We start from the raw sequence: 6,000 nt of genomic DNA, 5'->3' as shown, positions 1-6,000 counted from the left end.
AAAATCCATACCTTACACCATAAACAAAAACTAACAAAAAATTGATCGAAGACTAACTATAAAACCCAAAATGATAAAGGTCATGGAAAAAAACAGGAACAATGCTAGGGGCCCTAATACGTAGCATATATTCAATACAAACCATAACTAACAATGCACAAACACCAAAAGAGAAACTAGACTAACTGAGAGCTCCTAAAAATTAAACACTTATGCTCATCAAAAGACTTCACCAAAACAGTAAAAAGAGAACCTACAAACTGGGAAAAAAAAAAATTTGGCTATGACATATCCAACAAGGGTCTAATCTCTAAAATCTACGAAATATTTCAACACCTCAATAACGAAAAGACAAATAATCCAATAATAAAAAATGGGCAAAGGATATGCACAGACACTTCACCAAAGAAGACATTCAGGCAGCTAACTGATACATGAGGAAATGCTCATGATCATTAGCCATTAGAGAAATGCAAATCAAAACTATAATGAGATGCCATCTCACACCAACAATACAGGCACTAATCCAAAAAACACAAAATAACAAATGTTGGAGAGGTTGCAGGGAGATTGGAAATCTTATGCACTGCTGGTGGGAAAGTAAAATGGTATAACCACTTTAGAAAATGACGTGGCACTTCCTTAAAAAGCTAGAAATAGAAATACCATATGATCCAGCAATCCCACTTCTAGGAATACACCCTAGAGAAGTAAGAGTCATCACAGGAATAGACATATGCACACCCATGTTCATTGCAACACTATTCACAACAGCAAGAAGATGGAAACAACCTAAATGCCCATCAACAGATGAATGGATAAACAAATTATGGTACATGTACATGATAGAATACTATGAAACAATAAAGAACAATGATGAATCTTTGAAACATCTCGCAACATGGATGAATCTGGAGGGCATTATGCTGAGTGAAATAAGTCAGTCACAAAAGGACAAATATTGCAAGAGAACAACTATTACAAGAACGCAAGAAAAGGTTTACACACAGAAAAAAACATTCTTTGATGGTTACTAGGGTGAGGAGGGGAGGGGGATGGGAAATCATTAACTAGATAGTAGACAAGTGTCAACTTCGGTGAGGTGAAAGACAACACACAATATAGGGAAAGTCAGCACAACTGGACCAAAGCAAAAGCATAGAAGTTTCCTAGACACAACCAAACACTTAGAGGGACAGAGTTGCTGGGCTGTGGGCTGGAGACCATAGTCTTGGGAGACATCTAGATCAACTGGCATAACATAGTTCATAAAAAATAATGTTCTACATCCCACTTTGGTGAGTAGCATCTAGGGTCTTAAAAGCTTGCGAGTGGCCATCTAAGATATATCTATTGGTCCCATCCTGTCCAGAGAAAAGGAGAATGAAGAAAACCAAAGACACAAGGGAAATATTAGCCCAAAGAACTAAAGGATCTCATGAACCAGAGACTTTACCAGCCTGAGCCTAGAAGAACTAGATGGTGCCAGGCTACCACCACCGACCCCTCTGACAAGGATCATAACAGACAGTCCTGGACAGAACAGGAGAAAAATGTAGAATAAAATTCAAATTCACAAAAAAAGACCAGACTTACTGGTCTGACAGAGACTGGAGGAGCCCCTGAGACTATGGCCCCTGGACATTCTGCTAACTCAGAACTGAAAACATTCCCAAAGCCCACTTTTCAGACAAAGATTAGATAGGCCTATGAAATAAAAAATAACGTACCTGAGGAACATGCTTCTTTGTTCAATCAAATACACAAGACCAATCTAATGGACACTCCTGCCCAAAAGCAAGATGAGAAGGCAGGAAGGGACAAGACTGGACAAACGGACACAGGGAACTTGGGGTAGAAAGGCAGAGCGTATTGTTACATTGTGGGGACTGCAACCAATGTTACAAAACATTATGTGTATAAATTTTTGAATGAGAAATTAACTTGAGCTGTAAACTTTCACCTAAAGCACAATAAAAAAAGATCTGATGCCAGCTTTGAAAGACGCTTAAAAAAAAAAACTCGTTATCAAAGATTTGTCTATTTTAGATTTCCAGATTCCTTAAAATCAGATGTGTTTCATGTTAATTTAGAGGTCAGACAATCCCTCCTGTCTTAGTCATCTAGTGCTGCTATAACAGAAATACCACAAGTGGATGGCTTTAACAAAGAAAAATTTATTCTCTCACAGTTTAGGAGGCTAGAAGTCTGCATTCAGGGTGCCAGCTTCAGGGTAAGGCTTTCTGTCTCTGTCAGCTCTAGGGGAAAGTCCTTGTCATCAATCTTCCCCTGGTTTACAACTTCTGAGCACTGGGACCCTGGGTCCAAGGACGAGCTCTCCTGGCTCTTCTTGCTTGGTGGTAGTGAGGTCCCTTGTGTTTCTCTGCTTGTTTCTCTTTTATATCTCAAAAGAGATTGACTTGAGACACAACCTAATCTTGCAGATTATGTCCTGCCTCATTAACATAACTGCCTGTAATCCTGCCTCGTTAACATCATAGAGGTAGGATCTAACACACATAGGAAAATCACATCAGATGACAAAATGGTAGACAATCACACCATCCTGGGAATCATGGCCTAGCCAAGTTGACACATATTTTGGGTGAACACAATTCAGTACATGACACCTCCCCTTTAGTACCAGCAGATTTCATTTTCCTTTCTGGGAATTAATTAAAAAAAAAAAAAAACCATTGCCGTCGAGTCGATTCTGACTCATAGCAAGCCTATAGGATAGAGTAGAACTGCCCCATAGAGTTTCCAAGGAGCACCTGGTGGATTTGAACTGCCAACCTTTTGGTTAGTAGCTGTAGCACTTGACCACTATGCCACCAAGGAATTATTTGCCCTTAAAGTCTTCAGCAGCCATCTAAGATATACAAAAAATCAGAAAATGAGAACTATAACCCTAGCTCTGCCAAGTCAGTTTATCTCTCCATATCTCAGATTTCCCATCTGTAGGATGAAAGTTTTCAACTCAGTAGCAAAAAAAAAAAAACTCCCATCGTGATTGAGTTGATTCTGACCCATAGTGACCCTATAGGACAGAGTAGAGCTGTCCCATAGGATTTCCAAGGAAGAGCTAGTGGATTTGAAATGCCAAACTTTCGGTCAGCAGCCAAGTTTTTAACCACTGCAATCTTTATTTAGCACCCTCTGGGTAGCACAACCGGTTTGCACTTGACTACTAACCTAAAGGTTGGTGGTTCGAACCCACCCAGTGGTGGTGCTGTGGAAGAAAGGCCTGGCGATCTGCTTCTGTAAAGGTATAGCCAAGAAAACTCTGTGGAGCAGTTCTACTTTTCAACACATGCAGTCTGCATCAATCGGAATCTACTTTATGGCAACAAGTTCAGTATTTTCGGTTTATGTGTCAGGCACTGTTCTAAATACTTCGCATCTTAATGCATTTGGCCTTTACAACAGCTCCAGAAGGTAACTCCTAGTGCTTGCCCCGGTTTATGGATGAGAACATTGTTTAAAACACTCACAGGTAATAAGTAGTGAAGGCTGAACTTGAACCAAGGCCGCTGACTCCAGACCCCATCCATAACTATTATTCACCCTGCCTTCCCAAAGGCCTTTCTAGCTATGAAAAAGGTATGATTCTCCATCTTACCTTTATCATGGTTTGTTGTTTAAATCTTTGTGCTTGAATTAGAATCATGCCTTTCCATATCCTCCTATAGTAAACAATCTATGAAAAAGTGGGCAAGTAAAGTGGAATCATGTGAAGTGCTTGTGATGTGGAGTTAAAGTGAGTTGGGCAAAATAGAAATCATTTTGCTTTTGAAAGCAAGAATTGACCTAGTTCCTAAACTCACAACTGAGCAAAGAGAAAAGATCTGACAGTTTTAAGAAAGAAAATCATTTCTGGGGGGAAGAATGGAGGAATAGAATGACCTATTTCCTATTAATAAGTCACATCTCAACAGCAGTCTCATTAGATAATAAATTTTATTTCAACTTGCTTAGTTCAGCACTGGGAGCTAGAGAAGCCAAATATTCTGATGATTTTGGAAGTTGTATCTAACAGATGAAAATTCTAGCTAAATACATGCAGACGCAATTAACTTTATGGACTAAAGTCATGTGAGACAGATGAATAGTTAGTAATTTAGATGGGTCCGAGAGCTTTGAACCACCCAAAACCACATGCTCAATTAGAAACACTAGTTCAGTTAAAACGGAATATTGACTGGACCTAATTTCCCACTGAAAAAAAAAAGAGAGAGATTATTTTGAACTTTAGTCCTGAAAAGCTAAATCATCAGATATTGCTTGATTTTAAAAAGAGATTCAAATTTGACCAAATTGACATACATACCCTATTTCCCTACCTCTTGCCACCTATTAGTGGAGAACCCCAACCCATGTCATAGGATGTTTAATGTGTGCTCATAAGTAGATCCCATCATCTATCCCATGGAGTCCACCTATTTCTTCCCATTCTGATTTGCTCCCTCTGATTATGCTACCAGTCTGGCAGATATGCCTGTCACTTCCTCTAGTCACTGCTGCCTCTGCCAGGAAGCCCCAGCTCCTGTGTCAAATACCATCCCGTTGGCCAAGTTCCTCTGCTCTTGGGCATTTGAGATTCCATAGCCTTCAGTGCTGGGAGAAAATACCTACCTACCATTTTTTATTACATCATAATGACTCACTTTTTTTATCTGAAGATACAAAATCTCTTTTCCTCATGTCCAAATACAAGTCCATGGAAGACTAGCCCACTGTCAGTTGGGTAGCAGAGTACATCATTTTTGATTATTAGTCTAAACTTCTTTGGCTATCTTTTTTCTCAGTCTCTTAATCTTTTTGCAAAAACACCCCTCAGTTCTTTAGGCAAGTAGATGTCTTGTGGGTGCATCAGTACACCAGACAAACACAGACAGGCCTAAATCTCTGCAGCAGATACAACCAATGCCTTGCGTATATTTAGAAAAGTAAATTTGAATCAGAAGGGTAGCTCTGACTTAGCTAAACATGCCCTTAATTAGGAATCCTTTCTAATTAGACAGAGTCCCCAGGTAGTGCAAACGATTAACATGCTCAGCTGCTAACCAAAAGTTTGAAGGTTCGAGTTCACCCAGAGGCACCTTGGAAGAAAGGCCTGGCGATCTACTTTTGAAAATCAACCATTGAAAACCCTGTGGAGCGCTATTCTACTCTGACACATATGGGGTCACCATAAGTCAGAGTCAGTCAACTCCATGGTAACTTGTTTGGTCCTGATTAGACTGTATACTGTAAAGCTTAAGGATTACAGATCTGGAGTTGGATTCTGGCAGACCTGGGCTTTGCATGCCAGTTCTCCTATTACAAGTTATGCAGTTGTGCCCTGTTTGCTTTGTCTGCAAAATGGAATTTAAATCTAGTTCACAGAGATGTTATAAGGAACATTGGGGAAAAAAATGTTTGTAATCTATCTGGCATATACTAATTGTTCAATAAATGATAGTTTTTAAATTATGTCCGAAGAATTTTCATTTTCCATAAAAGACACCAAAGGAGGACCTAATAATCATTAATCACTCAGTATGGGCTAATGTTTTGTGTTTGATATATTGTTCTAAATTATCATTTTTAAGATTTACTCTTCACGGCAAGAATGGAAAACAAGCATTACTATCCCAATATTGGAAATCCTGGTGGCGTAGTGGTTAAGTGCTATGGCTGCTAACCAAAAAGTCAGCAGTTCGAATCTACCAGGCACTCTTTGGAAACTCTATGGGGCAGTTCTACTTTGTCCCATAGGGTCGCTATGAGTCGGAATTGACTAGACAGCAATGGTTTTTTTTTTTTTAAATCTCAATATTGGAGTCCTGGTGGCACAGTGGTTGAGAGCTTGGCTGCTAATCAAAAGGTCGGCAGTTCAAACCCACCAGCCGCTTCTTGGAAACCCTATGGGGCAGTTCTACTCTGTCCTATAAGGTCACTATGAGTAGGAATTGACTCGATGGCAATGGATTTATCCCAATATTGATAAGGAAAATG

Source organism: Trichechus manatus, unplaced genomic scaffold (assembly GCF_000243295.1).
Source record: "Trichechus manatus latirostris isolate Lorelei unplaced genomic scaffold, TriManLat1.0 scaffold00018, whole genome shotgun sequence".
NCBI classification, from domain to species: Eukaryota; Metazoa; Chordata; class Mammalia; order Sirenia; family Trichechidae; genus Trichechus; species Trichechus manatus.
The sequence above is the reverse complement of the archived record's forward strand: the minus strand, read 5'-3'. Positions refer to the sequence as shown.